Consider the following 20,925-nt stretch of genomic DNA (forward strand, 5'->3'; position numbering starts at 1 on the left):
TCTATTCAGTATTCCAATCATTCCTTGCTATGATGTGCTGCTGAGTGTCACACGTTTTAAAATGAACATACAAAATGTAGGAATTTTGTATGTCTTTCAGATTGTACAAAATGTAATCACAAAAATGCCAAGATAGACTGTAGGGTATCTCTTGACACACGGATATAATTATGAGAATAGTTACTAGGCAGCACATCTGCTTATCCTCATACATGAATGGAAGACATGTAGCATAAACATCATCACTTTTCATTGCAGTACCTATGGCAGCATCACTGACCATGAAATGCTTTTGACTGAATCCAGAGGTAGAAAAGTGCCATCTGAACACAGTGCCCAAGCAGTCCCTACCAAACGTTGCTGGAGGCTGTGGAGGAGTGCAGCAGCCTGCAGCTCTGGCTGAGGTCAGACAGCAACAGTCTGACCACACTTGAAATTTCTTCAGTGTCAAAACAGTACACAGACTTTTAAAATCCAGTTAGCTAATATCCATATCTCCTCATTCTGTCATATTGTGATCAAGTTCCCAATGGTTCTCCTGTGTCACCTAATTTAGTTAACAACTTTATTGAGTGCCTATAATATTAGGTATGTCAGTCAAACACCTTCTCTGCCAACCTCCCCTTCAAAACCTACAAATTAAGTTTATTTCTGCATTAAATGATTCATGGCAGTAGTTTCCTGTTTGGGATGCCATACTAACCTTCTCAAGATGCTGAGATCTTAACTTGTTGGTACATCTACGGAAATTTGTACCAGAGTAAATTACTGTGTGTTTAAATCAACTCTCACAATTGATTATTACATTAAATCATTCTCTAGAGTCTAGGAAGAGTTAAACATGCACATATGGGTAGAAGTTTGGAGGCAGGAGTTGGTAACAGAAAGACAAAGACTGGTGTCAATAGTTGAGCAAGTGAAATCATTTTTGCCTTTGCTCTGAACACTTTGCAAATATATCCCTCTAGAAAAAGGCAAAACAAGACTTTGAGAACTTCAATCTTACATAATTTGGGGGACATCTCCAAGAAAAAAGAACAAAAAATTACAAATTCACAGTTAGGTATAGAGCTTTAGAAGGGGCACATGCAAGTAAAGAGACCTGAAACTTAAGCATCATTAACTTCATGGTCTATCTGGTAAACCAGAAACAAAAATAGATAGATTCTAGTAAACTAGAAACAAAAATAGTAATTTGCACCAATATGTGTAATAGAGTGAGAGGTGGGACCTTTATAGTCATCCTGGGGATTTGACGACTGCCCCCAAGTTTGAGTAAATTATGGAGACTGTTCCTACATTTTAACAAGTGTGGCTACAGACATCTCTGTTGGGCTAATTGAAGAGGAGACCAAATTCACTTTACAGAAAATATCCATCTTCTACATACACATGAGTAAACAGAAGAGTATTCCACAGAGACTTCCTTGAGGAGAATATGTGAAAGGCAGAGTTTTTTGTGCACTTCCCTCCCCTTCCAATAAGTGAAGAGCTGTGTTTTACCTTGTCTCAAGCCAAGTGATTGGGGCAAATGGAAAACATTCATAGAGATAAGACGAGAGTGAGAGAGTGAAAGAGAGATTCTCCTGTAGGCTCAGTAGCTGAGACTGTCGTATGGAAAGGACTCTGGGTGCCGAGGTGAGAGTAACTTGGGGGAAGAGACCAAGAAGTTTGAATGACGTCAGCCATATAGTGCATCACCATGTCAGAATGGTGCAGAGTGAAGGCTCCTGTGACTAGTCTCCCAAAATCCTTCAATGTACGTCTGATAAAAGACCCAACATTTGGATCTCTGACTCAGCAATCACCAGAGGACTATAGCCAGCATTAACCAAGTAAAAAGACTTTGCTAATTTGTTTCTCATCCTTTCTCTCCTCTCCCTTACCTCACAAAGTGTGTGGAGTGGAGAGGAACCATGCCAAAATCCTTCTTTCCCCTTGCTGGTTCCCAAACATTTGGTCAATCTTGAACAGGGGTAGGGAGAAAACGCTTGAATTGTGTGAGAGGTGGGTTTTGATTTAGATTATACTAGATATTTTTATCCTGAAAATGACACTCTTCTAAAACCTAGAAGTTATCAGAAAAGCAATCTATCTGTTTAAGATATCCAGGGAGAGGCATGGAGATCTCACAGAGGATATTTGAAGGCCCTGGTGGTAGGAAAACAAAATTATTTTCTGACTGTATCCTACCAAGTTTAGTGTGTTTATTAAACCTGTTAGACATCCTTATTTACCTTTATTAAATGTTTTGCCACACAGCATTCAATTGTGTCCAATTTTCTTCTCCAGTGGAGCTATGTTCTATTGTTAGCCTGCTATGATGAAAATTCATTATTTTAATACAGCCATATAAGAGCTACTATTTGAAGTAAAATACATGAACTTTTAGAGTGTTTTATTCACTAGGTGAAACAAATCCTCTAAAAAGCCCTCCACAAAGGCACTGAAGAATTACATTAAGAAATAATTAAATTTGCTGATGACACCAAGTTTTAATCCATTCCCTCACCCTGGCTGGTGCAGTTTGTCATTTCACTGGAACTATATTGCTGTGCACCACCAGATGTTACAAGCATACCTTTGGGTAGTTTTATTATGCATAAAAGGTTGTGTAGAAAGGGGTTATATTAACAAAGACTGTTTCATGACAAAGATCCAAAAAATGTCATTTACTACTGTTTATTGCTCTTGTATATGAGCAGTGCTAAAGAAATATAGCCATTTGGGCTTCCCTGGTGGCGCAGTGGTTGCGAGTCCGCCTGCCGATGCAGGGGACACGGGTTCGCACCCCGGTCCGGGAGGATCGCACATGCCGCGGAGCGGCTGGGCCCGTGAGCCATGGCCGCTGAGCCTGCGCATCCGGAGCCTGTGCTCCGCAACGGGAGAGGCCACAACAGTGAGAGGCCCGCGTACTGCAAAAAAAAAAAAAAAAGAAATATAGCCATTTGTTAGTTGATATATCTGACTCTTCATTGATTCAAGGAAACCCAGTTATTTGACACTGTGGTGTTCTATATTCTTCAAGGTTTAATTTAATTTATTTTATTTTATTTTGTTTTGTTTTGCGGTACGCGGGCCTCTCACTGCCGTGGCCTCTCCAGTTGCGGAGCACAGGCTCCAGACGCACGGGCCCAGCCGCTCCGCAGCACGCGGGATCCTCCCGGACCGGGGCATGAACCCGCGTCCCCTGCATCGGCAGGCGGACTCCCAACCACTGCGCCACCAGGGAAGCCCTAGGTTTAATTTTTTAAATGTAAAAAGTTACATAGAATTTATTTCAGTAGTAAACATTACCCTTCAGGGCCATGAATTCTGTGTGCACTTAAATATTCCAAGGTGAGATTTTTATCACTACCATTAAAAAAATTAACATAAAATTTTATCTTATGAGGTATTAGGATGATTATGAATATAAAGATGATGTTGACCTGCTCACAGTGCTTTAACTGATACTTTTATGAGCCCTTTATTGGTTAAAATTTCACTTGTGTATATTATCTCACTTTATCCTCATGACAATTTGATCTATAACTAGTTGGTCATAGATACCATAAACTTGAGATTTGACATTCAGAGAGGTTAGATAAATTTCTAAGACCATGTAAGTTAGAACCAGAAAACAGTAGAGCCATTTCTAATTCTAAATCTCATGAGCTCCTAAAACTGAATCCCATGCTCACTCCCTTTCACCATCACAAATATATCTGTCCTTAAGGAACTTGGTCTAAACAAGGGATATTAAGCAAGAACATATTTATCCTCAAGGCCAGCTACTAACTAAAGGTTATTGAGATCTGTACAAAGAGAATATCTGGGTAACTACTAGGGATTCTTGGTAGTAGGGATGAGGAAAAGTTTAGTAGCATTTAAAATAAGGCTTGGGCTTCCCTGGTGGTGCAGTGGTTGAGAGTCCACCTGCCGATGCAGGGGACACGGGTTCGTGCCCCGGTCTGGGAGGATCCCACATGCTGCAGAGCGGCTGGGTCAGTGAGCCATGGCTGCTGGGCCTGCGTGTCCGGAGCCTGTGCTCCGCAACTGGAGAGGCCACGACAGTGAGAGGCCCGTGTACTGCAAAAAAAAACAATAAAAATAATAAGCATTTATTAATAATTATGGATCTGTAGATTCCTTAAAAGTGGAGGATCAACTACTAACATTTTCCTGCCATAGAATAGTAGGTGGAGGCTGAGCAACCCTGTTTTCCAAGTTGAGGATAAAAAATGAGAGCTGTGGAGTGCTTACATAGCTGGAATTTGCAGGGCATACACTGTAAAAGAGAGAGCTGTACAGAGAGAACACTTCAGAAGTCTGTGTGGTCATTCATTGTGGATCCTTGGCCAAGAGCTGGGCTGCACACGTGCAAGGTGAGTTTCCCTGAGGCCCAGCAGAGATTCCCTGCTGTGAGGCTGAAAGCTGAATGATACCAGAAGTTGTGCAGTGGTGGGACTGTAGGTTGTGTAGTTCTGAGAGACACTGGCCTTCCAGTCCAACCATAATGGAAAGACCGTGCTGAGCACCTTGTGTATACAATGTTAAGTCCTAGAAAGGTCACACCGCAGTGGTGAGGATGCCTACTACAGTGAGGAACTTCTCTAAGGCCAAGTTCTGAATGGCAATAAATCTACCCTAACAAAGGATATAACTAAGCCTGGAAGGACCAAAAAGACCTGTCAGCAATTTAACTGCCTGCTAAAAGTCAAAATACTTTTTAAAAGGTGGCATAAGTTAGGCTCCCTTCAATATACGACACAATGCGAAGATTACATTTTTTAAAAATTCATGGGGCTTCCCTGGTGGTGCAGTGGTTGAGCGTCCACCTGCCGATGCAGGGGACACGGGTTTGTGCCCCGGTCTGGGAAGATCCCACATGCCGCGGAGCGGCTGGGCCCGTGAGCCATGGCCGCTGAGCCTGCGCGTCCGGAGCCTGTGCTCTGCAACGGCAGAGGCCACGGCAGTGAGAGGCCCGTGTACCGCCAAAAAAAAAAAATTCATGGATAGCCAAAAATTATGAAAACATGATCCACTTCCAATTTTTTTAAAAAAGGTGATAAACACAAATGTTGGTATTAGCATACAAAGAGTTTAAAAGCAGTTGTTATTAATACGTTTTAAAACAAAGGAAAAAATAATTGGTGATAAAGAGTAAACAAATGGCAAATCTCAGAATAGTAACAGAAGCTATATAAAGAACCAAATAGAAATTCTAGAATTGCAAAATACAGTATCTGAAAATAAATTACAGGATAAACTTATTAGAACCAGAGTCAGGAAATAAAAGGGACATTAGACTTGAGACATTCAATAGAAATTATTCAGTCTGAAGAATACAGGGGAAAATGTTGGAAAAATGAACTAACAAAACATTAACTCAGTGACTTGTAGTTAATCTCAAACAATGTAACCTAATATAATTTAAGTCCCAGTAGGAGATGAGAGAGGGGATGGTCAATGAGAATATTTGAAACGTAATTGCCAAAACTTTCCTAAATTCATAAGAAACATCAATTTATATACCAAAACTTGTTGATTTCCAATCTCAAGAAGGTTAAATATAAAAAAAAAAAATCATGACATGGTACACCATACCTAAGTATGCTGAAAAATGAAAATAAAGAGAAAATCTTAAAATCAGGCAGAGAAGAAGAAACATTAGATATAGAACAAGATTATGAAGGATTGATGACTTCTCATTGGAAACAAGGCAGGCAAAGGAAAACGGATCAACATATTTAAAGGTCTGGATGTAAAACAGTGCTGAATGGTCAACTAAAATTCTGAAAGTAATGACAATATCCCTTAAAAAGACAGAAATAAAGGTATTTCAGATAATGACAGCTGAGAAAAACTGTCAGCAGCACACCTGAATTTCAGGAAATGAGGAACTTTTGAGATTGAAGAGAAATTACAGCAGATGGAAACTTAGATCTTCCATAAGGAATGAAAAACAGAGGAAATGGTAAATATGTAGATAAATATACATTTTTTCTTTAAATTTTTCTAAAGATGATTAAAACAAAACATATAACATTATATTGCCAGATTTCATAAGCAGATGTAAAATATATGAAAACAATAACACTAAGGATGGGAGATAAATGGAATTTCACTACTGTTTTGACATTTTACTTGCAATTTTATAATACTGAACCTAGGTAAACTTGGTTAAGATGCATATCATTACCCCTAGGAAAACTAATAAAATTATAATTTAAAGAAATACAGCTAAAAAGTCTATAAAGAAGATAGAATAATAAAACGTATTTGATCAACTCCAAAGCTGTCAAGAAAGAAGCCAAAAGCAGATAGTATCACTAAAGAACACATTGCAAATAACTAAATTAAACCAAACTATACAATTAATGATATTAAATATAAATGTACAAATTAAGCATTGTAATTAAAAAGCAGAGATGGTCAGACTGGATAAAAAAGACCCAACTGTTTTGTGGTATCAAGAGCAAGCACTTTACATACAAAGACAGAACTAGGCTGAATGTAAAAGGATGGAACTACACACTAGGAAAACACTAAGCATAAGAAATATGGTATGGTTATATTAATATCAGACAAAGTTGACTTAAAATAAAAAAGATAAATAGGAACCACTCAGAATCATAAAATAACTAATTCATCAAGAAGATATATAAATCCTAAATGTCTATGAATCTAATAACAGAACTATAAGACACATTAAGAAAACAAAACTAGACAGAAAAATAGACAAATGCACATTCATAGTTGCATAGTTAACACCCTATTTTCAGTAATGGGTAGACAACTGAGACAAAAATATCAATAGTGATATATAGATACAGAAGTAGTGATGGGATATATAGTGACATAGAAGAACTGAACATGCAATTACATAACTTGATTACATTTAATTTATAAAACATTAAACCTAATAATTGTAAAATGCATGCTCTTTTCAAGTGTACATGCAGTGTATACCAAGATGGACCATATACTGGGCCATAACGTGAGTTAAAATACAGTGCAGAGGTATCCGGTCTGCCTGGATAATTCCATGCACACCACATTAGTCCACTATATATCAGGTTGATCAGACTGAATAAGCAAAAAGTGGAAAGTGTGCTGGATGTCTTGGTAAGGCATGTACAATCTTTAGGAAAGAAGATAAAGTCTATGAAGATTCAAGAGCTTACCACATCAGTGAATTTTTCTAAATGCCCAGTGGTATGGTGCATGCTAGGATATCTCTTCCAAAGGGGTACCTTTTACCTGCCTACAGAGTAGGGTCTAAATTCACAAGTAAGCAAAATGACCTGGCCAGTTGACATTAACTAATTTCTTCATTGGTCACCTCAGTGCTGGGATAGTGGGCACATGGGAGGAGAAGCCATGATGGCAAGAATGGATGCTATACACAGGCTCAATAACATGGGCTCCAAGGCTGAGGTAGCTATTGCTGCTGCCATATGTCCAACTGCCATCGACCAAAACCTACACTGGGTTCCCAATATAGCACCATCTTTTAAGGGATGGTCATTTAATTGCTTCAGAAAGGACAGTAATTCACCTTGAATGGAATCAACACATATTCTGGGATTGAGTTTTTCTTTCCTCCTTACAGGGTTTTAGCCAGTACCATTCCCAAGGGTTTACTGTTTGGTTCACATATGGGATTACACGTAAAACTGCATTATACTAAGGGATACATTTTATAGCTACTTTAGTTATCTATGGTGGCATAAAAATGCACCCACATTTAGTGGCTTAAAAAAATAAACATGTATTTATTACACATTTTTTGGGGGTCAGGAGTCTGGGAGTTGCTTAGCTAGATGGTTATAGCAGCTAAGGTTGTACTCAACATGTCATCTGAGGCTTTAGTCATCTGAAGGAATAATTGCATGTGGAGATCTATTTCCATGATGTCTCACTCACGTACCTGGTCAGTAAGCACTGGTTTTTGTAGGGGTCTCAATTCCTTGTGACATGGAACCTATATAAGGCTGTCTGGACTTCTTTGGACGCTGATAAGTGCTTCTGCCTGAGCAAATGATCTATTAGGGAGCAAGGTGGAAGGAGCATGTTAGTGGAATAGCTCTGGAAGTCACATAGTATCATTTCCACAATATCCTATTGGTTATATTGGTTAACTCCATTCAGTGTGAGAGAAGACTACAGAAGAGGATGAATACATGGAAGTAAAACTCAATGGGTACCATATTGGAGGTTGGCCTTCATAAGAACCAGTAATGGTGAGGCAGTGGGTACATGACTCTACTTTTCTTTGGGGGGGAGGGCAGAGAATTTTAATACATTTTCCAAATTAAATGAAAGGACAAGACCATACTGTAGACACAAACTTAAGACAATTTTATGATTCTAAGACAATTTAGAATCATAAAATGTGAGGTGGACTAGTGAAATTCCAAGTTTGGATTAGGAAAATTTTACAGTAATAAAGTAATGTAGGTGCTTCCTTTTCTAAAACAAAAAAAAGAAAAGCTATTGCATAAATTAAAGCATGTGGTCATGGGATTCACTGGTCTTATCACTTACAATTCTCCACAGAAGTACAGATTCACACTGATAGAGTGATGGAATGGTCTTTTGAAGGCAAAGATGAGGTTCCCACTTTGAGATGTTATGCTACAAGAATGATGCTCCATCCAACCAGGATGCAATGGCCTTATATGATGCTGTTTCCCAAACAAGTAGAATACCTGGGTTCAGTAGTCAAAGTATAGTTGTAGTAGCCCTACTTGTCATCATTCTCAGTGACCTGTTTGGGGAATCTATACTTCATGTTTCCATGAATCTAGCCTCTATGGGTCCAGACTCTCTTTGCTACAATGACTTTTTCCTCTGAATTGCTCTGGTCAAAAAATCAATTCACTCTATGTATGGTTCTATTTCTAGTCTCTCAGCTCCATTCAATTGACCATGTGTTTATCCTTCCACCAATACCATCATATCCTGATAACTGTGGCTTATAGAGTAAAACTTGAAATCAAGTAGTGTAAGTTGTAACTTTTTCTTCCCAAAGAAAAAAGGCTATTCTAGATCCTATGCATTTTTATGCACATTTTTAGAATCAACTTGTCATTTTCATGAGAAATCTATTTGGATTTTACTAGAATTGCATTGAATCTACGGATGAACTTGGAGAAAATGGACATCCAACTTAGCTTGGGTTCTGTGTGATATGGGTTCTGACACACTGATATTTACACCTATGAGATTTATTGGTGAGTCCTCTTGAGAACAATTCTTCAGGGGCAAAGATGCAGGTCTGGGCAACAGAAATAGGTTGACCCATGATACATCTCCTACAGAGGCCACAATCAATTGCTTTGAGAGCTCTGGAATGGGACCATATATTCAGAATTTGCTTGTGATCGTCACCACATCATACTAAGTCCACATTGTTGCCAAACAGACACTGATGAAGTTGTCAGAAAAAAATAAATACAAAAGAAAGTATTAAACAAATTAAAGTTAATACTGAGCAGATATTTGTAACTATAAATAGTTTTAAAACCCTAGCTTCCACATTGGTAAGACAATAAGCTTACTGTGAATAAGCATTATTTAACCAGGTTTGTGAAGCATATCTTTCTCAAGCCTCTATTTCTTCTGTTTTTTTTTAGACATCAATTCTCCTTTTAGTAATTTAAGAATTGACTAGAGACAATTAAGCTTGCAGCTGTTTATAAGAACTTGCATCTTGATTTTCAATGTAAAAAACTTATGTCATTTTATTTTCTCAAATTCCAAGAGAATAAAACATACTGTTACTGTTCCAAACTGGATTACAATGTGTCAAGTTCAAAGGTTTAGAAGGAATTTATTGAGGAGGTGATCACATAGTGTGTTTTATGATTTGCTACAAATTCTGTGGTCACAACACATTAGGGTAAAGTGCTTACTGAGCATTATTAAAAGTTTGATATTGGGCTTCCCTGGTGGCGCAGTGGTTGAGAGTCCACCTGCCGATGCAGCAGACACGGGTTTGTGCCCCGGTCTGGGAGGATCCCACATACCGTGGAGGGGCTGGCAAAAAAAAAAAAAAAAAAAGTGTGATATTGTCACTTTGCCCATTGTTATAGAATCTGGTAGACAGAATGGTAATTCCCCAGAGAGCAATCTAGCCCAAGGACTGCATCACTGCTGATTTATTTCCGTTTAAGATGGTGTTGGTTGCACAGGGCCTGCTTATTTTCAATTATCGCTGTTGGAGGGAGACATCTTCTCTGCTCCCTGTAACTGGAAAATAACCTGTCACTTGGCATATCCCATTCTTAAATTCTGAACTCAGATATATCCTTCATGAAGCTGTCACTTTATCTCTTTTCCTCCAGTCCTTTTCTCTTCTGAATTCCAATATATTTATTTATAGATGACTTTATTCCCTACAAACTGATTGCAGGCATCATGTGCTAGGAATGTTGTTTTCTAATTAGTATCCTCCACGGTGTCTAGGAAAATACCATACATGAGACATTTAGTGACTCAATGAATTAATCTCATCCAAGGTAGGTAAACAGAGATAATATATTAAAAAAAGAAATGTAAATTGGTTTATTACAGTTTTTTTCTATCCAAATATGTCAAAAATATTGGGGGTTAATATTTTTAAATTGAATTAAGGTATTAAAGTTGATTATAAATATGTGAAACAGGTGGCAGAGAGTTTTGGTTACTAAAGACTGTAGAAGGAGAAATTTGTATTTTAGGTAATAACAAATCCAGTATGTATTTCAATTCCAAAAACAGCATACAATGTGTATTAATCAAATTAAGTAAATCGCTTGGTTAAAATATTTTCAGATATCTGAAATGCAACATTAGCCAACATTTTACAGGCAAAGATCTTGTCTATAGCCATTCTGTTAAATGCCTAAGAACTGTTAGGTCTTCTCCAATTAGAAGACTTCTTCTGGAAGGCCAGACCTCTAGCAGTAGCTGTGCCCTCCACATTTGGAGCTTGGGGACCCTGACCCTCCTTCTTAGCCTCAGGTCTCACTGAATTCTGGAAACTATTCTGTCCACTTGCCCCTTCAGTCCTCAGCATAAAACTAATACAGGTTAGTCTCCTTTCAAAAAGTTCATTTCTAATGGAAAGCTGGGTCTCCTACTTCTGCCACCTACTTAAGCATCTGTAACCTGCTCCTACACTAACCTGTCTATAGTGGCTCTTCTATCAGAGATCACTGTCAACCTACTCAGATGTTAAATGAAGCCATGAATTTTTCCTTGTCCACTTGGATTTGTTATTAGCCCTGCTCCTCTTTCATGAAACTATCTCCTTCCCTATTTCCCATGAATTTGTTTATCTTCATTCTACCCTTTTCACCGATACCTCCATACACGTCACATCCTCTTGTTACTTTCTCCCCTCCCACTGCATAGTTCTGGCTATATCCAAAGTCACATTTTTAATACGATTTCAGCTTGAGTTATAATCTCATGGGAATGACTTCTAAATACTTACCATTACTAACTTTTAAACTTTGGCTTGCACTTTTGTCTGGTCGCTGGCTATTTTTGATGCCATAAAAATCACTTCACCTACATCCTTAAGGCAAAATGATCTCACTGCAGCATCTCACAGCAGAACACAAACTTCAGCCCTTTTCTGACTGCCTAACTTTAACGCAGTTTTGTGCAGATGTTGAAAAATTAAAGACCATGGGCCAAACCCAGCTTGCCACCTGTTTGTACACAGCATGTAAGCAAACAATTTGTTAGACTTCAAACAGTTGAAAAAACTGAGGGGAGAATAATATTTCATGATGTAAAAATTTTATGAAATTAAAATTGTCTATAAACAGCACTTTATTGGAATACAGCCATGCTTATTTGTTTACATGTTGTCTATAGCTCCTTCTGTCCTGTAATGACAGTAGTTGCAACAGACACAATATGGTTGCAAAGCTTATTTACATCTGGCCCTTTTGAGAAAAAGTCCGCAGACTCCTGGCTTAACGCATGAAGCCTGAGTTTAAGAGTAGACAACAGAGCTACATATAAATCTTAGATAATCTTTTCACTAATTGAAATCTCAGAGAAAGTTACTTAGCACTAATGAGCCTTTGTTTTCTTATCTGTAAATCAGAAGTACCAACAGTCACTTCCTTCTATAAGGCTTATTTCATCTCAAGCCTGAGACTATTACCATAGACTTCTAATTATTTTCTGTTTCTTCTTCCTAATAGGTGTGGTGAAGCAATGGCAGACAAAATATATTTTAATATGGTATCATCTCAGAAATATTTCATAATACCTCTGTTGTTCAAGCCTGCTTCAGATTCAAGTGAAAATATCTAACATTGAATTAATTTAACCAAGTAAACATATTAAACAATCGTATTTAATTTTAGAATTTGCTTTTTTCTTTTTATACACATAGTACATATAAGCATATATGGTATATAATATCTATATAAAGTGTATTACACATATGGTGTAATAAAAGTGGCTCCTTTAAAGTGATGTTGGAAAAACTGCCTCACCATCTTATAGTACTTACAAAAATAGAATCCAGTTTTATTTAAAGACCTAAGTGCAAAAGTTACAACTCCCTGACAATAGAAAAATGTAGGAAAACCTCTATGACCTCCAGCCTCATAATTTATGAAACAATTTTATTCTCTCTACATCAGGTCATTGGCAACACAGAAGCCCCTTTTCGTTCCCTCCAACCGTTTTTAGGGCACGGTAATTTTGTTTTCCTTGAAGTTGTTTTAGATGCAACACTTTTTATGACAAGCCATAAGTACCCAATTATCTAAGATGAAGATTATATTTTAATTAATCCTCTATTTAAAAAAAACTTTGCACTCCCTTAAACTTCAAAGTATCCTTTGTTTTATTTTGTTAGTTTTTCTATGTTCCTCGTCCTCTTGACTATCTGTGCTGGGGTACACCCTGCAGGCCTGCAAGCCTGGTAGCTGCCCAGCCTCGAGACAGAAGAAAGAGCCGAGAGACAGCGACAGAGACATCAACAGCTTATTGGACATGGGATATTACATATCTAAACCCAAGGTCCTGGAGCAACAGCCCACCGTGGGCAGCAAAGGACAGGCAGGACACAGTAGCAATCTTTGCTACTTGGGGGAGAAGGAGGCTATCATTTATAGGGGGAATTGATTTCAGGTTGGCTCATCAGTTACCAGGGAAACAAGCAGCTGGGCCAAGCAGGTAGGTGGTTACTAATTAAGCCCCATAATTAAGAGGAGTCATGTGAGTGAAGTAGGGACTGGTTGAGCAGGGAATGTACAGAGAGCAAGAGAACAGCCATCTCAAGTGGCATATATATTGCTATCTCTCTATACATGCTGATCTCTCTAAATTATATATATGCACATAGTATACATAAATATACCTATAAGTAATAGATGCATATATTGGACACATATTATGGATTCCTTATAGTAGCAAGAAGCAATCAATTAGATTTATAATTCACAACATGGATAGATTCTAAAACATTTTTTGAATTAAAAAAAGACACCTCTCTCTCTCTCTCTCTCTCTCTCTCTCTCTCTCTCTATATATATATATATATATATGTATATATACACACATACATATCACTCAGTATATACGAGTTGATAACTTGATAACTCACTCTCTTGGTCCTCAAAGTCTACAGTCAAATGGGGGAAATGAGAGTAAAAAACCAAAGCAAAATTAATGTATGTATGTATATCTATCATATACAGTATATATGAGGATAGCAATAGGTTCATATTCGTAGGTACTATGGATCACAACCAAAAGGAAGTTTTAAGTACTTTCTAAAAGTGCTACAGATCATAAGACAAACTTCTGCCATGATGTTATGGTAGAAATTTACATAAGTATGGAGCTTACATAGTTCACATCGAGTACCTAACTTGTATAGCTTAAGGTTAGTGCTAAGTGTTCCCCTATCATTTTATCAGTATAAATTCTAACAAGGACTATGGTGTGCATGCATTCAAAGGATACAGAATTGTTCTTTGGAAAATTTGGCTAAGGTAATGAGATTTCAGGAAAAAATATTTAACCTTTAAATTGACTTAGGTATTTATTTATAGGTTACTTAGGTTTTCTTTTTATTACTGTGCTTACCTTTTTCCCTTTAATTTCATTTTAAGAAATGACCACTCTGCCCCTCCCCCAAGGCTATTTCCACCTGTGCCCCTTTTAATTAAATCTATTATTGACTCAACTTGCACTTGTGTTATATAATTTCTCTTGTGTAATTGGAAATTGTTTTATTCAATAATTATCAAAGGGATGATTCAGAGATGCTGGCTTTACTGAAATGTGTGTGGAGGAGTGTTTCATGTAAAGCAGAGCAATCTTTTTATTTCAGGCTCCTTTCATTATATTAAGTTCCAGGAGCTGTTATTTAAACGAAGTTGAAAGAGAACCTATTTACTGGCTGGCAATCATAGACTGAGCATTTGGAGTTCCTGTGGTTTGATCTCACTGTGTATTATTTGGATAGAATGCATCAAGTGAAGCATGGGGAAGTGCAAGATAAATAACTGGCAAACATAAAGGTAAAATACAAAGATGCTGTCTGCATATTCTGCCTTTGCATCATGGTCCTGATATATTACAAATGTATTCAAGAATGTGTTCAAAGTATTCAGTAGTTTACAAATAATTTAGTGAGTCAGAATTAAAGCAATATTCTCCTCCAAAGTACTCTTGCCGACTTCATAAGGGAAAATTCCAATGTTGATAAATATAGAACTTTTAATAATAAAGTGTTTCAACTATATATCTTTGGATTATGTGCATTTTCTTGATGAATGTAACCAATACTTTTCTGTGCATTATGAAGTGAAGAGTGGGGGTGGGTAATAGTATTAAAATCCCTTTACGTTTTACAAAGTTCTATTATATACATTTACCAATAATCTTATGTGGGTGTCTGGGCAGGTATTGTTACTCTTCTGACTCCAGTTAAAATTTCTTGCGTACATTACACTGCCATTCTTTTGCTTTTTGAAAATATAACCAAATAAATTTGAAATTATTGGAGTTATCAAACAGTCTGTAAATATAGGCCCATGTGAACCTCTAGTTTGTGATTAAATATATTTCAAAGGGAAAACTGAACAAATTATGCTACTCTGCAGCCAAATCTATTTATTGAAAAAATGGGTTATACAGAATGCTCAGGTGAACATTTCTGATATTAACACAGTTGCTGATTATACAAGGTCTATCTGAGAAGGAAAATAACTCTTGTCATATTCTAAGATGCTGGGTGGGAAGATCAGTTGTCATATAGGCGTTCCCACAAAGAAACTTCCAGGATAAAGAATATGAAAGGAAAGAGAAGAGATATTATGTTAGTGGGTTCTTTAAAGTTAGTATATAAGAGCTGGAATACATTCTCCTTCAGAAATCAAACTAAAGTTTTCCAAGAGAGTGTGGCAAGAACGCCACTTTCTTAGGGCATTTAAAGAAGTCAAAGAGGCAAGATGATATTGATAGAGATGGGGAGGGGTGAGAGACAGTGGACTTGTGTCTGGGGACATCTTATGGAGTAGGCGCTTTCGAGTCAGGTTGACCTAGGTTTAAATCCTGGACCCATTACTTTTCAGTGATGTGAATATAATAGCAAGATCAAACCAAACATAAAATTCCAAGTGATAGGCCAGAGCAATATGAAGTTTGCAAAGGAAATATTTGAAAACAAGTGCATGATTCCAGAAAGCCCCCCAAGGACATAAAAACATTGAAAGAAAGGCCTGAGAGAGGATATGTGAGGGTTCCATCTTTGGAGAGAGTTATATGTGTGCTGTGACTCTCTCCCACCCCAAAGCAGAGGGACGAGGGTGCCTGTGGCCAACCTCAGTTCTAATGAGAAGGGCTTCCATGGGATCCCGTGCAGAGCCCGGTGTTTTCTATAATTGTAGGGGAGTAACACAGTGAACTCTTTTGAGGAATATAAAGGCTATAGCTCTCATATCAGCTTGAGCCAACAAGGCGGGGACAGAAAGGAGGGAGGGGGCAAAAGGAGAAAGTGGGGGTGAGGAGAGACATAGCCACTTGTATGTTGAGCCACAGAAACACTTAGTGATGTCAGAACAAGGAGGTGGAAATGGTTCACCAGTACCAGGTGTCTGTGATTTGAACAAAGAGCCAGTCTAAAGTTGTAACAAAGCAGGACCCTGCAGGGCCTTCCCCGGACAGACTCCCCACCCCCATGGCCTCTACCTGCCTCTTCTTTGTAGAAAAACTTTAGCCTCCTAGGCCTTCCCGAAGTTCCAAAGAATTAATTTAATAAGAGCAGTGATAAAATGCAGAAACAAAGGAAAACAGTCAAGTAAGGCAAAATAATAATAGTTTAGTCATAAAACAAAATCAAGGACCTTTAGTTCCTTCTCAAAGACTATAGATAATATTCTGAGCCACATGCTTTGAGCCGTTTTGCTGATACTGAAATCCCCACCAGGTGAAAGAAGTTACCTTTACGCTGCCCACAAGCAGGTAGATCCCAGACCGGTTGGAACCAGCAGGTTGACAATGTTGACTCCCAGTTACCTCACCACCAACCAATCAGAAGAATGTCCAGGAGCTGATCACACACCCCACAACCCCCAACCCCTCTCTCACCCCGTCTGTAAGAAACTTTGCCTGAAGGCCATCAGGGAATTTGGGCCTTTTAAGCACTAGCTGCCGGACTCTTTGCTTGATGCCCTGCAATAAACACTGAAACTTTCTTTCCTCACAACCTGGTGTCAGTACATTAGCTTTACTCTGGGCAGGTGAGCAGAACCGAGTTTAGTTCAGTAACAAAGCCATTTTAAACACTGATCAAAAGAACACCTAAAAAAACCCAAAAAACAAAAAACACCTGGAGGGGTGATGGAACCCACCCCCTGCCCCCAGCTGTGTAGAGCAGAATGGGGATGGGTGGATCCTGAATAACACGCAAAGGTGATCAGAGACAAAAGCATATGCTCTGAGCGTTTGTCAAGGTGAACGGATTTCAAGCCTCCCCACAGCAATGCCTAATTTAACAAGAACTATATTTTACTCTTATCTGTTCTCCCCAACATAGCCCATCTTGTACCTCTGTCGGGAACCAGAAACCTCAGTTTTCTCGTATTTTGAAAGCCCTATGTGTATACAGCACAGTGTATTACCGGTTACTCTTCACAGTGGTGCAGGAGGTGAGCAGAGCGTGCTGGAAGCGGCAGATACAGGCAACTTCCTGGAAGAGACTGCGGGAGGCTGCGCTCAAGGCGGCCGCTAGACCCTAAGAGCATGCGCATGCGCCTGGGGGCACGCAGCGCAGGCATCGCGAGGCCCACGCTGCGCAGCCGCACCCCTTCGTGTTTAGCAGAGCTGCGGAGAGGCGGCAACCTACAGCTGCTCCGGCTGTCTGCACGGGCTCGTGGAGCTGCTCACAGCCACCGCCTGCCTGCAGGGACGAAAGACAAACTCTTTGCAGGATTCTGTGGTACTGGCTGGGTCCTGCCGAGTCACATATTTACTGTTCTTGAGCAAAATGGAGACCAGTATTTACATTAAGCTGATGCACCTTCCTGGAGGCCCCACCTTGATCTTCCAGACGAACACGTACACGCTGGTGCATGCTGTGGTTTCCTCGCAGTACCCGTGTGCTTGAGTGGCAGTTTGCCCATCCTTCCCTTCTGGTGCTGAGCAGCCTTGGCCCCCAAGATGTGCACGTGAAGCTCATGGCCACCGTGTACCAGAACCTGTTTTCCCATCTATGTGCACAAGGCGAACGTGAACGCCGTCAAGCGCCAAATTCTCATCAACTACGGTCCCTACTCCCAGGAGCTGGAATCCTGCTATTACAGCATGAAAGTTGTTGTGGGAGCATGTTGCGGAATGATGAAGCTTCTCAGGAGATGAGCTCCCTGCAGTACGTGGGTGAGTTCTGGCCATGGGCTTGCGCCTTTGAGGCAGAGCTGGATTGCGAGCACAGTGTTACCGAGCTGCCCCAGGCGGTTGCCTGGTGCTACCAGTACTGGGCCTCGCATAACCTGCAGCTCATCAGGACCCAGGAGGGTGTTGGGGAGGGAAACATGCTGTCCTACAGTTTCCTGCACAAGACTTTGGGGGAACTGCAGGCCACCCTCGTAGCCAAGAAGGAGATGCTGCAGCTCAAGGCCCAGAGGGAGGACAGGCAGGCCCAGAACTTCCAGAACAAGTAGGAGCAGTGAGAGACCCGTTAGAAGAAGATCCTGGGGGCATGAAGAGGGTGCGGGCAGAGGTTAGTGGAGACTCTGATGCTGAGGACCCTGGGGGAACCCCTGGAAACAGAGGGAGCCAGCCAGCAGGAGGGGGAAGGTGAAACCCAGTATTCCCATCAGGTGATGGGCAAGGAGCCTGACACCGGTCCCGAAGGTGCACAGACAGCCTGCCAGTCCCTCAGGCTATAAGTAACCGTGAAGGAGTTGAGGGCAGACCGAGGCAGGGGCCTACATGGTGACTGGAGGCTTCCAAAGACCACTACTAAGAGCATTTTTACACTTTTGTGAGTTGTTTTTTTTTAATTGGTGTCTTTTTATCTCAGTTTGGTCATGATGTACTTTCCAATGGGAGGTAAAATGAGAGATATATAGGCAAAGTTAACTTTTCTACAAACTCTAATCCCACGGCTCCAAAAGTTTGATTAGATTCAAAATGATTTCAGCAAAACCTTATTATAAACGTAGACATTGTTCGGTTGGCTGTTGTCTCCCATTCTCTTTAAACAAGGTTCTTAAGGATGGGTGGAGGACAGTGGGAAGCGAAAGGTGGAAAGGATGCCACGGCCAGGTGGAAACACAAATGTAACCCATTTGGGGGCACACAGAGGTCAATCCTGGGTCCTAATGGCCCACTCTTTAACCAGTAAATTCTCCTGGGACAAATAAAAAAGGCAACTTCCTAGGAGATTCTGTCTAACCATGGAATAACACTGTGGGTATTTAAGTTATCAGCCCTCACTAAATGGCTCCTGAAGGCAACTGGATTGAAAAAGTTTTAAATCCTGTAGCCAAAACGAGGATCTATGTCAAACAGCAGCTTGTTTCTTGTTCCCATAGCATTTCATGGCATTGAGTTTTTGGATCATATGTAGTGTTTTATGGAAGGGTTTTACTGTTGTTACAAAGTAAATATGAAATATAATAGAAAACTCAGGTTGCAAACAGTTAAACTGTGTAATAAGGCAATTTTTATGGAAGGAGATAAATAGCTATGGGAAGACTGGGTCTGTAAAACATTTCTAGGATGCCATGATTAATTGTTTCTAGGGATAAATTCCTTTTCTCTTAAGAGAGTAGTATTGTGTGTAGAGGTCTTAAAATATCTTTGAGGCTCCCTAAGGGAGAGAGATTATATTAACTTTAATGGTGAAACAGATAGAAGAATAGTAGTAAATCAGTAAAAAATTTAGATAGAAAGGTATTGAATTTATTTTCCATTTAATTTTCATGAAAGTACTTGTGTGATCTGTGAACATGTCACCATTTGAAATGGAAAGTGACTTTTTTTGTTTTGATTTTTTTAATGAGCATTAAGAGATGGTGAGGATTTTGATGTAGTCACTTAATTACAATTAGGAAATTGATTGTGATGCTCTGTGTTTTAGCTGATGTTGAGTCAAATCACCTAAAGTCTTGTTCAATTATAGTGTTTAAATATATTGAGGAGTTACTGTTTATCATTCATTCACCCATTTATTAGACAGGTATTTATTGAGAGCCTACTATGTGCTTGGCAGTGTTGTAGGTCCTAAAAATACAGCTATACAATAAATATTCAGAGGACCTCCCTTCATGATGCTTATATTCTAGAAGGGACAAAAACTACAAGCAGCTAGAAGGTTAATGTATATTATTCAGTAGTAAGAATAAAGTTAGTTAAAGGGACATAGAGTGACAGAGTTTGCTATGTTAGAGGGCCCAGGAAAGGCAACCTTGAGGGTGTGTCATTTGTCTTGAGTGAAGTGAGGGATTAAGTTATTTGACTATCTATGTGAAGAATATTTCAAAAAGGAAGACAGGAGGGGCACATACTTTAAGTTGCAGTATATTCTCTGAGTTTGAGAAATTGTAAGATCAGGTTGGTCAGTGATCGAGGAGAATATTGGTAGGAATGAGGCCAGAGAGGTAGAGGGGAGCCAGATAATATAGGGATTTGTAGGAGACTACTGAAGGATTTTAGAGCAGGAGAGTGACATAATCTGATTTACATTTTAGAAATATCTTCTGTGTGAACAATAGTTAATAGGAGGAAAAAGGCAGAAGTGGAGAGACCGATTCAATAGCTATTGTAGTTGTACGGGAGAGAATGTTGTTCCCATGGGCTAGGGAGATTGCCTGGGAAGAGGTGAAAAGTGGTCATATTTCAGATATATTCTGAAGTGTCAAAAACTTTTGATAAGTTCTTATATAAAATATCTAACTTAATCTTCAAAATAACTGTATGAGGAAAACAGATATTGTCATCACCTCCATTTCTAGAGGAGGAGTCTGTGGGTGAAAGATATCAAGTAAATTTCTCAATGTCCTTGCATTGGTAAATGATAGAATTAAACATGATTAAACCTGGATTTGGCCATCTCCATTACTTGAGATTTTGCCCATAACATTACATTGCCTTTTTTTTTTTAAACCTAATCCATAAGCAGATCATGACAGGACAACAATAGAAAAATGGCCTCAAATGTCAGGCATAGTTGCAGTGAAATGGAACTCATTTGTTGTATTGTTTACTTTGTTGCTCTCAAAGATGGATTCCCTGCACCACCTTTGAATAAAACCTTTAATCCCAGAACTGGAAAAGGAAAGATTCTAGGAATTGCAGATAGTAGGCCTGTAGATAGAGGAGGAAAAGGAATGTCACATCCTTCCTGCTCCTGACAATCCACCATGAGAACAAGGACAAATTATGTTTTATTTATTTATTCTTTTTTAGGCT

General features: G+C 39.2%; 1 pseudogene; it reads left to right on the plus strand.

Annotated features, from left to right (window-relative positions):
• Positions 1–18,170, plus strand: part of LOC103089305 (suppressor of SWI4 1 homolog pseudogene) — a 77,573-nt pseudogene extending 59,403 nt beyond the window's left edge.
• Positions 18,171–20,925: the final 2,755 nt, after the last annotated feature.

This window comes from Lipotes vexillifer, unplaced genomic scaffold (genome assembly GCF_000442215.2).
Source record: "Lipotes vexillifer unplaced genomic scaffold, Lipotes_vexillifer_v1.1 scaffold527, whole genome shotgun sequence".
NCBI lineage: Eukaryota > Metazoa > Chordata > Mammalia > Artiodactyla > Lipotidae > Lipotes > Lipotes vexillifer.